Here is a 16,898-nt window from a genome sequence, read left to right on the forward strand (position 1 = left end):
GAAGTCTACAGCCCCCTTCATCCTGCATCCTTTCTCATGCCTTTGCACCCAGACCAAGTCCTGGGCCTCCGTCACAGGTTTGAACAACCCCAGGCGAGATGACTGCTGAGGGCCTGACTGCTTGGACCCTGTGGCGGGCTCATACAAGGCTTATGGAGCCAGCAGGGCCTTAAAACCCTCCCTGCCCAACTACGAAGCTACAGGAGGGGGATGCACGTGTCCTTTGGCCCAGACACAGCCCTTTCCCTCAGTCCATTCCTAAGCCCACTCCCAACCACATCTGTTTACAGCTCCAGGACCAGTGAGATGGAGGGAGTGGCCTCCCTTCAGTAGCGAGGGAAGCTGTGGCCCCAGCGAGGAAGGCCATGGCAGGCAGAGAGCCCGTGCCTGTCTACCCTGAAGTGGGGGAAGAGTTAGGGTTGCGGGTGCTAGTCCAATCACTGTCCCCTCCCTGGGTGACCCTGAGCTCATCTTGTCTGGCGAGAGGCCAGGTAGGAGAGCAGCTCAGCTGTGTGGCTTTGGGCAGTTCTTCCTCTCTGAGCACCAGGTGCCTTATTTACATGAGGCGGGAGGGGCTGGGTCAGAATCTGCCCCTTAGATGACCCCTAAAGGCATTTCTGGTCTGACCCCCGCTGTGTCCCGGGTTCTTCCTGCCTCGCTGAGCAGAAGTACCAGCAGGTGGATGAGGAGTTTCTGAGGAGCGACCACCCAGCCATCCTTCGGTCCCAAGCCCGCTTGCCCGGCTTGAATGGCCTCCGATCCCCGCTGGACACCAGCTCCGTCCTCTACACTGCTGTGCAACCCAACGAGGGTGACAACGACTATATCATCCCCCTGCCTGACCCCAAACCCGAGGTTGCTGATGAGGGACCACTGGAGAGTTCCCCCAGCCTTGCCAGGTAGCCATTCTGACCTGCAGCCCAAAGCAGTAGTGTGCATAGTGTGTGTGTGTGTGTGTGTGTGTGTGTGTGTGTGTGTGTGTGTGTGTGTGTGTGTCTGTATGTCTGTCTGTGCCTTCATGCCATCAGGCTTGCCTTAGAAGTAAGTTACCTAGGGTGAGTACTTATTCCTGCCAGTGAATAGAAGAGAGAATTGAACTCATTTGACCTGTGATGACCTCGAGTGGAAATGGCAGGCTGGAAAGAGAAAGTGGCCTGGGACATATTTGTAAGGTAGCTCTTTAAAGGAGCCTCCACAGGCCATCTACTCTGTCCCCTCTCTAGGCCCTGTCCTAGCCCTAAGGAGGAAAAGAGGAAAATCTAATTCGCATCCCCAGCACCCCATGTATTACTCTGTGGTCATCTCCAGCCCTGTGGTCTGTCCTTTAGCACCATGCCCTGAGGACCCCAGGGAGCCTGGCACAGGGAGGCAAAGGTACCTACAGAAGTTCAGGCCAGAATTCAGACTGGGGAGGAGATTAGTGCTTTTCTTTTGCCTCGGGATGTGACGTTACAGTATGGGGAGGGCTTTCGAGGAAGGCCAGCTGTCGCCTGGACTAGATGTTCCCCATGTGGCCAGACCCACACCCAAAACAAGATCCACCCTATGGTGAAATGGCAGGGGCCCCAAACTGGGTGCCAGCTCCATCTCTGCTGCTAGCTGCCCTGAGACCCGGCCGCACATCTTCTCTGCAAGCCTGTCTCTCCACGTGCACTAGGAGCACACATAGGACTTAGCAGGCCCTCCCCACCCTGTCTGAGAAGCTAATATTCCAAGGCTCCAAGTAGCCAATGTACAGAGGAGTTGAGCTCAGAGTTCAAACAGCTTGGGGTGGGAATGTTGGTGCTGCTCTGTGCCCTCAGACAAGAAGCTGCTTCCCCTCTCTGAACCTCAGTTTCCTTAACTGTAAAATGAAAACAGTAAGAGTACTTCTGTTTGGAGGTTGTTGTGGGGATTAAATGAGATCATTATACATTCAGGCATGCAGGAGAGAGACACTGACGGGTGAGCAATCAGCTCGATCTGCTCTGAAGTCCCAACTCCTATACTTACCCGCTGTGTGATGCAAGGCAATGATGTAACCTCTCTGAGCTGCACTTTCCTCACAGCGCCTGCCCTGCATAGTCTTTACAAGGATTCAGTGAGTTAAAATGTGTAAGGTGCATGCCGCAAGGGTGGATAGAGAGAAAGCTCTACGTTAATGCTGTTATTATTTCACTGTGGTTCCCTCCCAGCCTCTCACTCACTTGCCTTCCGCCTCTAGCTCCGCCCTGAATGAAGTCAACACCTCCTCTACCATCTCCTGTGACAGCCCCCTGGAACCCCAAGAGGAACCAGAGCCAGAGCCCCAGCCTGAGTCCCAGGTGGAGCCAGAGCCCAAGCGGCCGCCGGATTCCACCTGCCCTGGGCCTCGGGCCGAGGCGGAGGACAGCTTCCTGTAGGGGCTGGCCCCCACCCTGCCCTACCCGAAGCTCCCCCTCTACCTCCCAGCACCCTGCGCCTCCTGGCCTGGCCCAGCCTCCCAACAGCCAGGCTGTTCCCATCAGCTGTCCCCTCTGGAAAGCTTTTGCCCCTGGCACATCACACCCCGACCCCTGGGGCTGGCTTAGGAGGTAAGAGAACTGTAGGGACCATGACCGGTCCTCTGCCTCTGGAGAGCGCATGTGACTCTGAGCCAGGCTTCTCCCAGGGCACTCAGTTTCCCCATCTGTAAGATGGGAAAGGTGGGCTTGGCAACCCACAATCTGGGAGTCTCACCCTGGCTGACAGATGTGGAGGCTGGAATCCCTGAGGAGATGCTCAAGGTTCATGAGGTGGTAGGTTAACTTTTTTTCTGTTCAGCCAGCTGCCCCTCAAGGAGCTGCAGCTCTCTCCTTGCACTTTTTCCTGCCCAAGAGCTGGGGAAGGGACCCTAGCATCTCTGGCTCCTGGCTGAGCTAGGGCCTGGCCTTGGACAGTGTTGCCTCATCCAGAAGCCACCTCCCCTCAATGCCAGTCTTTGCTTTCCCAGGCCCAAGCTGGTCTGGGGCCTTCCAAGCTTAATTAATGCTGGGGGCTGAGCCAAGGACAGGACACCCTGGCCTGTAGCTCCTGCCCCAGGCACTCGGGGTACACCTCCCCATAACATGCCTATGTCCGTGTCTTCCTGGCCCCATGGATCCAGGGGTCTTTTTCCTCATCACTGCCAGTCTTACTCCACTCACCAGAGTCTCCAGGGCCAGATGGGCCCCACGTCTGTGATGAGTGTGTTGACGTGCCTGCAAGAGGTGTCCACGTGTGTGGACCAATGTGGCATTGGACCCGCTAAGAGACCTTGGAGGAATCCCTCGCCCTCTGTTTTCCCTGTTGAAAAATGAGCAGGTTGGACTCATTGACTTCTGGTGCTCTGCCAGCACTAACATTCTAGAATATTCCCGGGGTTGCACACTTGCCCAGATGAAGCAAAGATAAACCCTCTAAACCTCTATCCCGGGTTAGCTGGGGTCTGGGGAGGTTCCAGACTACATAGCACACTCCGGGCATTCAGGAACTGTTCCCCTTCCCCAGGCCCCTGGCAAGTCTCCAAAGGCCAGCTGCCCAGGCCTTGACTCTGAGCGACAGCCAGTGTCCTGGAAAGCCCCCAGAAGCTGCCCCAGGGACATGGGGAGACCGTGGGACCCCTTTCAGCACCCACATGACCTCTGGAGCTATTCTGGGCAAAGGAGGTCGAGACGGCAAGTCAGACCACCTGACACAGCCCACCACTCCAGAACCTGCTGTCCAGGTCTGTGCCGCAGACCCAGAGGACAGTGAAAGGACAAGAAACCTTGGATGGGGGACCTGAGGAAGGGGCACAAGAGGTGGGTACTTTGGGGGGTGTCTTGCCAGCTGCCCCACCCTGAGGCAGGAACCGTAGAACATGGCTTTGTCTGCCCGGGGTTGCTCACCTCACTGTGTCTGCCAGCCTAGTGGGCACTGGAGGGGCCTGGGGCGTGAGAGCTGTGGCCAAGACTGCTGGCAGGGGAAGGGCTGGACGGAGGGTGAGGGAAGGTCAGCGTCTCTGGGCACCAGCCCCCTGTGTTGGTTGGCACCTCCCCACCCCAGGACCCCCAAAGCCTGGTCAAGGAGAGGGCGTGGGTTCTCACTACGGTACCAAAGATGTAATCACCTAGGTTTACAAGTATTTTTAGGACTCACATTAACTCACATTTATACAACAGAAGTGCTATTTTGTATGCCATCAACTTTTCTTCTCTGTGTACTTTTTTTTTTTAAGAGAAAGATTTTAATATTAAACCTGGTGCTTCTCACCCACAGACCTCGTGGTGTCTCGCAGGTTTGGATCCCCGGGCCCGGGAGGTGGCAAGAGTGGGGTAGGTCAGCCGGGCTCGCCCAGCCGTAGGATCCCTGCACAGGGCCCTTCAGCTCAAGTCTTGCTTCCATCTGTGAGACGGGGGTCTTCACACTCGCCCCAGCTCCTCGCTGGTAGCCGGGTGACCTGGACCTCAGGCTTTGGTTTTCCAGGTTGTGAAAGGAGAAGGCTCTTCCGGCTCTGCAGTGCCTGGCTCTGGGTTGGGAGCCTGCGCTCCCCCGCCAGCCCCACTCCGCCCCACCATGTGCTTTGGCTTTGGCCGTTAAGCCAGGCCACCCCCCTCCCTCCCTCCACTCTGCCCATGGGCCCAGATTGAGGCTGGTGTGGCTCATGAGAGGCATCCGCTAAAGCCCAGATCCCAGGCCCCGGTGAGTAGTGGTCGTATCTCAGGTCGGAGCAGGGCGGATGGACGGAGCACCCAAGGGGTCCAGAGAGCAGGAAGAATGAGGAGAGAGGGTGAAGGAGAGAGAGGAAGAGGAAGGGAGGAAGACGTGGGGTGAGAGCCACCAGGACAAGGCCAGGGGAGGGAAAGGCGGCCCGGCTGGGTCTCTGAGAGCAAAGTCTAGCCAGGCTGGGAGAGGGGCGCGGACCGGCCCCCCACGGCTGCAGCAGCTCGGTGGCGTGGGGCTGGCACGAACCAGGCATCTCGGTGTCCGCTGGCCGGCTCGGTACTGGATGTCGGCTCCACTGCCCAGCCCAGGCCTGGGAGACCTGGCAGCAGTAGGGGGCCAGGGCAATAGAGCTGCCAGGGGCCGAGGGCAGAGTGCACAGGTCCTGGACCCAGCCTGGGGCTTGCTGGCCCTCCCGCCTGAGCCCTTTGGGAGGGGTCACCTGAGGTGGAACCAGGTTTCAGCTTGAGATCTGTCACACCTCACTGTGTGACCTTGGCCATTCCCTGCTCACTCTGAACTGGGGAAGGGGCCTCTCAGTTTGTTTCTGGGGACAGGCACCTGGTTTTGGAACCACAGGGCTCCCTGGACTGCCTCCAGAAGTCTGGGGCCGTGGCTGCCGGTGGGGAGAGGAACAGAGACGTGGGGCAGCTCTGACTCACGGGCCCAGCCGCCAACTGCGGCGGTTGACCCACCCCCAGGGAAACCCCGCCTGCTGCAGGGCCCACCCTCCTGGGGGTCCTGGCCTTAGAGCCCGTGACCCCGTCTCTCCTGGCTGTGGTAGGAGATGAATAAGCCATACCCAGATCTGCCCTGTAAAGAGAGTGAACGACCACATTCCAGATGCGGATTACCCTCGCCCATGGGAAAAGCCTCCATCTGGAAGTCAGGGGACCTCGGCTCCCTCCATCTCAGGCCTGCTCCTTATGGGGCCTTGGGTGGATTATTTGGCCTCCAGCCTCCATTTCCCCAGAGGTAAATGGAGCTAATGATGCCACAAAGGGATAAAAGGAGGATAGAGCGCTGGTGCCCACTTACTGAACAGTTACTCCGTGCCAGGCCTGTCCTGTTGCTGCACACATTTTCTCATTTGCCCTTTACATCCACCCTGTGAACGAGGGGCTACTATTGTCCCCATATTACAAAGGGGACACCAGTTCACGGGGGGTTGAAGTGGCTTGCCCAAGGTCATCTGGTCGGTGTGGCAGGGAGGGGATAGGAGCCTGGGCCTCGCCGACCCCCAGGTCAGCCCTAGGGGAGGCGAAGCCCAGGCCGGGTTGCAGGGCAGGTGAGTGGGGAAGCCTGGGTCCCAGCCCTGGTCTCCTGACTCCAGACCTCTGGGTCTGTGGGTCCCTAGGAGAAAGCACTGGGGGAGAGGAGAGAGCTAAGGGAGTCTGAGGGCTAAGTGAACATGATAAACAGGAGTCTGGTGGGGGGCTTGGAACCCACAGGCCCCTGTGCAGAGGGGTACGGGAGCTGGAGAACGGGGGAACCGTAGGTCAACCTCTGCGGGATCCCGCCACTCAGGCGGGCCCACGGGAACGGGTGAGCTGGAATTTTCCTCCCAGACGATGAGCCACTTGACTACACAATTCTTCCACCACCCTATTCACAGCCAGCGTCCTTGTTCCTGGAAAAAGAGGGAAAGACTGAAAGCTTTTGCTGAGGGGCCCTGACCCTCAGCTGATGAGGGGCCCCACAACCCCCATTAATGTCCCTTCTTTGAATTAGAGCCCTGTCTCCACAAGGCCTCTTCTATTTCAGTTTCTCATTCAGCTTCATAGTCATTTAAAATTACTTTTATAAAAGCATTTATATAATATATGCCTACACTAAAAAGTATCTATTACCAAATATGTAATATAGAAAGAGACCCTTGAGACCCTGACTCTGTCCCGGTCCCTCACCAATTAGAGTGGGTTCCTATCGGTGAACCCATGTGATGTTCACAGTACAGCCAGGAGACGTGCCAAGGGAAGATCCAGATGAGGAAGCTGAGGCTCAGAGCCATGAAGTGCTGGCCCAAGGTCACACACAGGGAGGCTCATGCCTGCCAGTCTGGTGTCCTTGCTACTGCCTTTCTCAGGGAGTCTCTGAGTCCAGTTCCTGGATGCAGAGGGGGCAGCAGGCTGAGCCTTGGAGTCAGGGTGCTGACCGTCCACTCAGGGTCAGGCTCCTGGAATTCCCTGGGTAGGCTCCTCCTTGGAGGCGGCTTCTGGGGCTTCTCTGGGCTGTGATGGGTTCCCACAGCTCAGAACACCATCTGCCATGACCTGCCATGACTTTTGGGGCCTGATGAAGGGGGCCCAGCCTGGGACAGGGGGTGGCCCTTCTCAGGATCCAGCAGGGACTCAGGGACATCACAGAAGCCAGACTATCTCTCTGTGGGCCCCCTCCCACTGGCTCAGCCCCTGCCCTTCTCTCTGGTCCCCCTTTGGCATGCTTGTCTGCCCTCTCCAACAGCTCCCTATACCTCCACCCCCGCTTAGGGCTCCTTTCCTCCTAACAAGGTTGGGGCAGTTCCAGTCTCTTTCTGGTTTGGGGTTTTGTGGGTAATCACTTCAAGGAACTAGAAAGTCACAAACACAGGGAAGTAACAAAGCTTCTGGAAAATCACAGAATTCTCAGAGTGGTTGTTCCCCTTCTGAAGGGACAAGATGGCAGCTTCCACGCCTGAAAGTTTTTCTTCTTTGTTACTGATCTTTCTTAAAGCATACTATGATCTTGGCTCTCCTTTGCTCAAACACCTTTTTTTTTTTTTTTTTTTTTTTTTGCCTTACACGGGCCTCTCACTGCTGTGGCCTCTCCCGTTGCGGAGCACAGGCTCCGGACGCGCAGGCTCAGCGGCCATGGATGGCTCACGGGCCCAGCCGCTCCGCGGCACGCGGGATCCTCCCGGACCGGGGCACGAACCCATGTCCCCTGCATCAGCAGGCAGACTCTCAACCACTGCACCACCAGGGAAGCCCAGCTCAAACACCTTTGATGGCTCCCCACAGCCCAGCAAACAAAGTCCAGACATCCTCATGTGGTCTTCAAGGCCCTTCCTGACCTGGCTCCAACCTCTCCTGCTCCTTCTCCCACATCTGCCCTCAAGGCCTGTCTACCCCTGTGTGGCCACAAGCTGTCCAACCTTCCAACAGTGCACAAGGCTTCCCTTTTCTCCACATCCTTACCAAAACCTATCGCTTGTCTTTTTGATAATAGCCATTCGAACAGGTGTGAGGTGATATCTCATTGTGGTTTTGATTTGATTTCTTGATGATTAGTGATGTGAATCCTTTCATGTGCCTGCTGGCCATGTGCAGATCTTCTTTGCAAAAATGTCTATTCAGTTCTTCTGTTCATGTTGTAACCGGATTTTTTTTTTTTTTTTTGCTATTGAGTTGTATGTGTTACTTATATTTTGGATATTAACCCCTTATCAGATATATAATTAATTTGCCAATATTTTCTCCCACTTCATAGGTTACCTTTTCATTTTGTTAGTTTTTGCTGTGTAGAAGCCCCACCTCTGCATCTCTGTTGGTGCTGTGCTTACCACCTAGGACTCCCAGCCCGCTATGACTGAAAGGCAAAGTCTTGCTCTAACTTCCAGCCCAGCCCAAAGCCACCTCCTCCAAGAAGCCTTCCTAATACTCAGCTGGAAGTGGATTCTTTTCCCAGTCCTTTGCTTGTGCCTCTGATGGGCCCTCATGTTTTTTTGACACCCTCAGTCCCCTGATGTCTATGTGCTCTCTCACCTCCAAGCCCTTACCATGCTGTCTCTCCTTCCTAGAATATTCCCTACTCCTCCCTGCACCTCTCCCCAACTCCTTCTCAGTTTAGGCAGACTCTTCCTTGTCTTCAGTGCTCCCAGGATGTCCTGCAACTCCGCTGATGTCCTAGTTCATCTTCATCCCAGGCTGTGAGCTCCAAAGGGGAGGGACCATGCCTGCCATGTTCAGCACTGTCCCTAAGGCCAAGCAGAGAGTCAACACTTGATAAATATTTGTTGAATGCACTTCACCTGCATTACTGTCTCACTGGATCTGAGTTAGTAACCCTTCCCCTGTTTTACAGATGAATAAAACAGAGAGGCCAGGGACCTGGCTGTGGTCACACAGCTATGAGTGGGGAATGTGATTCCCAGTCTGTCTGGCTCCAAAAACCAAGCCAGTCCCCTCTACCCTTGACCTTTCTGAGAGCCCCAGCCATTGCTGAAGGCAGGTGGTTAAAAACATGGTCTCTGGGGCTGAGTTCCTGAATTCAAATCCAGCTCTGCCACTTATCAGCTGTGTGACCCTGGGCAGAACACATCTCTGAGCCTGTCTTTCCTCATCTATAACATGGAATAATTATAGCGATCCCCTTAGGCGATTGTGAGGATCATATGAGATGACCTATACAAAGAGTTTAGTCTAGAGATTGGCACAAAGAAAGTGCCCAATGGACAGGGGAGACTCAAGACAGCCCCTCCTTATGTAACCACTTTACTGCAATTACTGATGACACCCCCTTTGGTCTCAAAGGTCCTCATTTGGATGATAAATCATAGCAATATAGACTGATGTCAGTATTATCACCTGCATTATAGTACCACAACTTAGGACAGGGAGGGCCTTGGAGGCAGGAAACTGCCCTGAGTCTTCTCCTTCCTGGGCCCAGAACAGGGCCTGGCACATGAAGTAGTCACCAAATGGATTGGTTTCTGAGAGTGGAGGACTCCTTTTGCTCTCTGTTCGTTTGTTTATACATTTACTCATTTATTCATGCATCCGGCACTGACTGAGCTCCCACCATCTGCCAGGCGTGGGCCAAGGGCAGAGGGTGTAAAGGAGCCCAGGAGAGATGCAGGGCCTGCCAGGGAGCTGTGATGGGGGTGGAGGGTGTCAGGACAACTTTATATCAATAGCCTCCCTCACTGAGAACATCCTGACACTGAGAAGTGCTGTGACCTCAGGGGGCCAGAGAGAGTATAAGACAGACAACGGGAGGAGGGGTGAGCACAGTCCAGACAGAAGCAGGAGCACATCACGCAGTAAGAAAGAGCATGGCGAGTGCTGGAGCTGAAAGCTTGGGGTTCAGTACAGTGGGGAGAACGAGTAGAGAGCGGAGGATCTGAGGTCAGATGTGGGCAGGTCTCAAAGGCTCCTGTAAGCTCAGCTGGAGTGAGGACCTGATCTGCCCTGCTGGGCTGGAATAGTAGATGGGAACAAATACCCCATAGTAGCCTAAACCAGATACTAGAACTCATTTCATCCTCAGTCCTAGAGGGAGGTGCAATAGAACCTCTCTGGCCTGGGGTCGAAGCAGGTAGCCAAGTGTCCTGATGGTGGGTCCCTGGCTCCTGGCTTGGGCCCCACCTCTCCCTGGTGGGGAAACTGCCTGCATCCCAGGGCATGGGCTGGGGCTGGGGTTGAGTGGTCAGGAGAGTAGGGGCTGAGCTCTCCATGCCATGGGGTCCGGAGGTGCCAGGAGCCCAGAGCCAGGCAGGGAGATGAGTACAGGCCCTCAGTGTGTACAGGAGCGTGATGGGCCCACACAGTTGCTTCAGGATATCCTAATGTATAGGCTGACATGCAAACCCTCTGCAAAGCTCCTCTGCCACAGGAAGGAGTCATGGCAGTCTGGGGTCCCTGTTCATCACCCTCCCGGCAGCATCACTGCAGCTTCCCCAGGCAGGGTCACCCCGTGAGCCCAGGGCACTCCCACCCACATTCATGGGTGGCCAGCACCCTCACATCTGAGAAAGACCCAGGGTCACCCTGTGCACTGTGATGGTCATTAGCAAAGTCTTTGCAGCCAGCTCTGTCACCTGCTGGCTCTGGGACCTGGGGCAAGTGCCTAACGTCTATGAGCCTTGGTTTCCTCATTTGCAAAATGGGGATAATTAATCGAACAGGTCTCCCGGTTGAGAGGATTAAACGAGATAAATATGCAAAGAACCTGGCATGGTGCCTGGCACATAAACAACACGTGGAAGATGTTAGGCCTCCAAATGCCATATTTCCAGGAGGGTAGAGTGCCTTCCTGCTCACAGAGCTTTGGAACACAGCATTCGTTTGTTGATTCATTCATCCTTCAAACATCTAAAATCAGTGGATCAGAATGGTCAGGTATACCACAGGCTCAGGAGGCAGGAAAACCCTCACCAGCTGTGTGACCTCGAGAAAGTGGCTTAACTCCTCTGAGCCTTGGGATAATAACCACACCTACCTCTAGGGTTGAGGATTCAGTGAGAAAATTTCAAAGAGAGCTTGGCATGCTGCCTGACATGTGGTGAGCACCTGATAAACCTCGGAGGCCTGCAAGTGAAAAAAGAACTGAGATGGGTGTGAACCCAGAAGGCTTGGGATGCATAGGCAGAACCCCTGCCAGCCTGGCAGGGACAGGTAGGGAGTCCAAACTGTTGGAGTTATAGCTGGGTGAACAGAAGTGACAGTTTCCTCTGATCTCTGGGACGGAGACAGGTTCTGCTGAGGTGGCCTAGGTCACCCCTCGGGGTCACTGTGACCTCCAGCCCCCTGACCAGCCACATCCCTTCTCCACCTCAACGCCCTCCACCAGGGAGGGGTCCCTGCCAGCCCGGATCAGGGACTTTGTGAGAATTGCATGGAAGCTGAGAGCCCAGTCCTGAGACCAGACACAAACTTCACCTACATCTTAGAGATTCTCAGCTTTCCTCAAGGCCATCCGTGGGCTTTGGAGGACAATGGCCTCAGACACAAGTAAGCATCAGAATCCCCTAGAGAGCTTGTTTCCTGTGCAGGTTCCCATATCCCACCTCTAATTCCACAGGCCTAGGATGGCCCTGGAATCTGCATTTTAACAGGCACCCCTGTGATTCTGAGGCTGGGGTCCCTGGACTGTACTTGGACCCAGACTGTACTTGGAGGTAGCCCCCTCTTCCAGTTCCCATGAAGAACCCTGGCCTGTAGGATAAAGCCTGAAACCCCAACCACATGGTCAGGGACACTTTGCACTTGGACCTCGCCCTTTCCTACCTCTGCTCCCTTCCTCTGGCGGGCAACGGGGACCTCTGACTTCTCGCCCTCTCTGCCCTCATGCCAGTCACACTCCTGGGTTTCCTTTCTGCCTGGAGGACTCCTCCAAGCACCAGCTCCAAAGCCACTGCTCTGGAAACCCTCAAAGCCTCTCCATCCTATCCCCCCATGCCATCTGACTGTGCCCCTGTCACCACATGAAGGGGCTCCTTCCCAATATATTGGACTTGAAAAAGTTAATGTCACACTGCTGACCCTGCATATTGTTGAAGATCTGATGAGGGTGAGGGTGACCAGATGTGTTGGGAGACCAGGTCCCAGGAGGACCACTAAGGGATGAAGTGCTTGACCTAGAGACGTGGTGCCTCCGGGGGCCACAGGGGCTGCCCGCACACAGCTGGAGGCCTGTCGGGGGACAGGGAACAGAGTTGCTGGGGGATCCTGAAAGCAGCACCAGCAGTGACAGGTGAGTACCCCAGGGAGACAGATCTGTTCCCTGGTAGGGAAGCATGGGCTACAGCTTTCTAACTACAAGAGGTACGCAGGTGACCTGCCAGGAATGCTGTGAGTGTGTGGGGAATGGTATTGGCCGATTGACCTGGCAGCCAGGAGGGGTATCCTGGACCTGAGACCGTGAGAATCCCAGTACTGCCTCTAAGTCTTCCCCAAAGTGACTGTGTGATCTGAGTTAAGTCACTTACCCTCTCTGACCTTTCTTTTTCTTACCTCTCGTGGAGATACTATGCACTTCACTGAGTCCCTGTGGCCCAGGCCTCTATGAGAAAATAGAAATGAAAGTGCCTTGTAAACAATTAATGGCTCAGCCTTCCTAAGCAAAACACAAAACCCAGAAGCCAGAAATGAAAAGACCAGCAAATTTGACAACAACAAAGTGAAAGTTCTGTGTAAATAGAGATACCAGAAAAGAAAGTTGAAAGAGAAGTGGTGGACTGGTGGAGAATATTTTCAACGTATCTGATGATAGGGTTAATAGACATAATACAGAATATAAATAGTGCCAAGAAATCAATAAAAGACAAGAAACAAACGGGAAAATGAGGCAAGGATACCTGTAGAAGAAATCCAAATAGCCAATATACATGTTAAAAAACAATCACTTTACCATCAACCTCAGAAATGCATATTAAAATCTCAATGAAATAACATTTCTTTTCTATCAGATTGGGAACATTTTTTTTTTTTTTTTGCGGTACGCGGGCCTCTCACTGCTGTGGCCTCTCCCGTTGCGGAGCACAGGCTCCGGACGCGCAGGCTCAGCGGTCATGGCTCACGGGCCCAGCTGCTCCGCGGCACGTGGGATTTTCCCGGACCGGGGCACGAACCCGTGTCCCCTGCATCGGCAGGCGGACTCTCAACCACTGCGCCACCAGGGAAGCCCCCAGGGAACATTTTTAAAGGTCAGTAAAAGCCAATGTCAGCAAGAATGTAGTGAAGCTGGTTTCCCACACACTGTTGATGAGAATGCACATTTACACAGTCTTTATTTTTTTTTAATTTATTTTAATTTATTTATTTTTGGCTGCGTTGGGTCTTCGTTACTGAGCGCGAGCTGTCTCTAGTTGTGGCGAGCAGGGGCTACTCTTCGTTGCAGTGTGCGGGTTTCTCATTGCGGTGGCTTGTCTTGTTGCGGAGCACGGGCTCTAGGCGTGCGGGCTCAGTAGTTGTGGCTCGGGGATTCTAACGCGCAGCCTCAGTAGTTGTGGTGCACAGGCTTAGTTGCTTCACGGCATGTGGGATCTTCCCGGACCAGGGCTCGAACCCGTGTCCCCTGCATTGGCAGGCGGATTCTTAACCACGGCGCCACCAGGGAAGCCCTACACAGCCATTTTTGGAGGGCAGTTTAACAGTGCCTCCCCATTTTACTGGACCCACCCTTGGACCCAGCAATCCGGAATGGTTCTCCCTCAGATGATGGCACACATGCACAATAATTTAGGTGCTCGGATGTGCACCGCAGCATTGTTTACGGTGGAGAAAAATCAAGTAACTAAAGTGTCCATTCAGTAGAGCAGTGGTGAAAAAAATTATGGTACATTCTTCTCATGAATACAATGTAGCAATTTAAAAACTGAGGTAAATCTCTATGTATGGACATGGAAAGACTTCTAAGACGCATGATTAACTGATAAACCCAAAGCCCCACAGTGCAATAAACAGCATTTGCTACTGCTTTTTAAAACCACACAGTATGGCTGAGTGGATGGATGAATGGATCCATGGATGAGCATATAGCTGTGTGGACAAAGGTCAGGAAGGGTAGAGCATATACATGATTCGTACCAGTGGCTGTTGCTGGGAAAGGAGCTGTGGTTGGGAGCAGGTATTGTGGGGGGACTTCCATCCGGCGGGAGAATAGGTTCCTCTGTATGTTTGCCTATCGTGCAGGAAGCGCTGTGGGGCAAACAGGACTGTAGCTTGCTGCTGGGAAGGGGTTCCCGGCACTACTGCTCTCTGCCTGGGTTCTGTACCTGCCAGTGGCCGACTAGCTGCTCTGCTAAGGCCTTTGCTGTTCATTTCTTTCTAAATGCCCTTTCTTTTTTCCTCCCTGCCTCTGCTTGGAAAAACCCAACGCTCGCCAGGCTTGGCATTGATCCCAGACCAATACATTACCAGTTAGCTTTCTTTCTATAGCATTCAAACCAATAAAACCCACAAATCTACAATAATAATAAAAAACATTTATTTCTCTCTCATCTACACCTTGGACGGCTGATCTTGTTGGACTCAGTAGGGTTCACTCATGCATCTACAGGGCGACTGGGGATTCTGCCCCAGGCTGGGCTTAGCAGAGGTACCTTAGCTGGTGCAGCTCCGCCTCACATGTTTCTCATCCTCGCCTTCGGACCAACAGGCCAGCTCAGTGATGCTAGAAGCATCTTCTTGTGTCTGTCCAGAGATTTGTCCATTTTATCTAACTTTTTGAAGTGATGTACCTAGAGCATTTTCTACTATTCCCTTTTTATACTTTTAGTGTCTGTACACTAAAACGGTAATGTTGGTGAAGATGTCCACTCTTTGATTCCTGACATTTGTAACTTGTGTCTTTCTTGTTTTGTTTTGTTTTCCTTGAATATTTTATTGATTATTTTTTTTCAATGAAACGGCTTTTGGCTTTACTGATTATTCTATGACATTTTCCGGATTTCATTCATTTCTGCTGTTATCCTCTTTCCTTCCTTATAGTTCCTATGGGTTTAATTTGTTATTTTTCTGGTTTCTTAAGGTAGAACTCTGATCATTGATTATTTTTTCATTCAATTAAAAACATTGTCTAATTTCCCTTGGGATTTCTTCTTTGACTCGTGGGTTGTTTATAAGAGTGTTATTCAATTTCCATATATTTGGATTTCCCAGTTATTGTCCTGTAAATGATTTCAAGTTTAATTCTGTTATGGTACAAGAAATACTTTGTATGATTTAGATGTTTAAACTTTTTATGCTTTTTAAATTTTTAATGGCTTTTCATATAGATAAGAGTATGGTACATCTTGGTGAATGTTCCATGTGTCCTTGGGAAGAATGTGTATTCTCTTATTGTTAAGTAGAGTATTCCCTATATATCAGTTAGGTCAAGTTGGTTTGTACTTTTGTTCAGGTCTTTTATATTCTTACTTTCTCTGTACTTGTACCATCGGCTCCAGGGAGAGATGTGTCACCAGAGATTTGTCTATCTGTTCTTTCAGTTCTCAGTTTTGTTTCATGTATTACAGAAGCTCTCTTCTAAGGTGCATATACATTTAGGATAGTTGTATTTTGGATAATTGACTTCTTTGTCATTATGTAATATTCTTCACTATCCCTAGAAATATTCCTTGTTCTGATGTCTGCTTTGTCTGATATTAATAGAGCACTCTAGCTGTTTCTTTGTTTTTTCTGATTACTGTTTCCATGGAATATCTTTTTCCATCCTTTTACTTCTATCCTACCGATGTCCTTATATTTAAAGTGGTTTCTTTTTTTTTCATTATTATTGAGTATCGTTGATTTACAATGTTGTGTTAGTTTCAGGAATAAAGCAAAGTGATTCATATATATATATAATTTAGATTCCTTTCCATTTTAAGTTATTACAAGATATTGAATGCAGTTCCCTGTGCTATAAAGTAGGTCCTTGTTGTTTATATAGTTTATATATAGTAGTGTGTAGCTGTTAATCCCAAACTCCTAATTTATCCCCCCCTTCCTCTTTGGTAACCATAAGTTTGTTTGTAATGTCTGTGACTCTGTTCCTCTTTTATAAATAAGTACATTTATAATTTTATTTTAGATATCACATATAAGTGATATATGATATTGTATTTCTCTGTGTGACTTACTTCACTTAGTATGATAATCTGTAGGTCATGTTGCTGTAAATGGCATTAGTTCATTCTTTTTTATGGCTGAGTGATATTCCATATTATATATATATATATATATATATATATATATATATATATGCCACACCTTCTTTATCCACTCCTCTGTGATGGACACTTAGATAGCTTCCATGACTTGGCTGTTGTGAATAGTGCTGCTATGAACATTGGGGTATATGTATATTTTTGAATTAGAATTTCGCCTTTTCCAGTTATATGCCCTGGTGTGGAGTTGCTGGATCATATGTTACCTCTATTTTTAGTTTTTTAGGGAACCTCCATACTGTTCTGCATAGTGGCTGCACCAATTTACATTCTCAAGTGGCTTTCTTGTAGAAAGCAAATATTCAGTTTTGCTTTTTATCCACTATGACACCTATATTGTCGAATAATCTCATCAGGATTGTGGGCTAGAGTCCCACCTTAGGAGAGACAATATAAAAGCTTGCGGCCACTGAGGTACCAAAGGATCAATCAGATTAGAATCCCAATGCCTGGGTTAGAGCCCCCTGCCTTTTTGTTTGCCTATGTCTGACTGTTTCCTTTTTTAGGATTGGCTAATAGGGGTTGGTTCTTCGAGGACTATGGCAAAACTTTCCTGAACCTGGATTAATGGAGGAGGGGGGGCGGTCCTCCAGAAGGTAAAAGCCATTGCTCCCTGACTAGAGAGCTTGCCTTACAGAGCTGTCGAGAGTTTTCACCTGTGCCTAATGTAATTACCTGGCGGTATTGATAAAGGTGTGTATTCTTAAACCAGCCCAGATTACCTTGTTGGGGCGAGACGGTAAAGGAGAAATGAGGGAGCATAAAGCAGGAAAATCTCGACCCCAGAAGAACGTAACCCGTGTCTGGG

This window comes from Physeter macrocephalus, chromosome 8 (genome assembly GCF_002837175.3).
Source record: "Physeter macrocephalus isolate SW-GA chromosome 8, ASM283717v5, whole genome shotgun sequence".
Taxonomy (NCBI): domain Eukaryota; kingdom Metazoa; phylum Chordata; class Mammalia; order Artiodactyla; family Physeteridae; genus Physeter; species Physeter macrocephalus.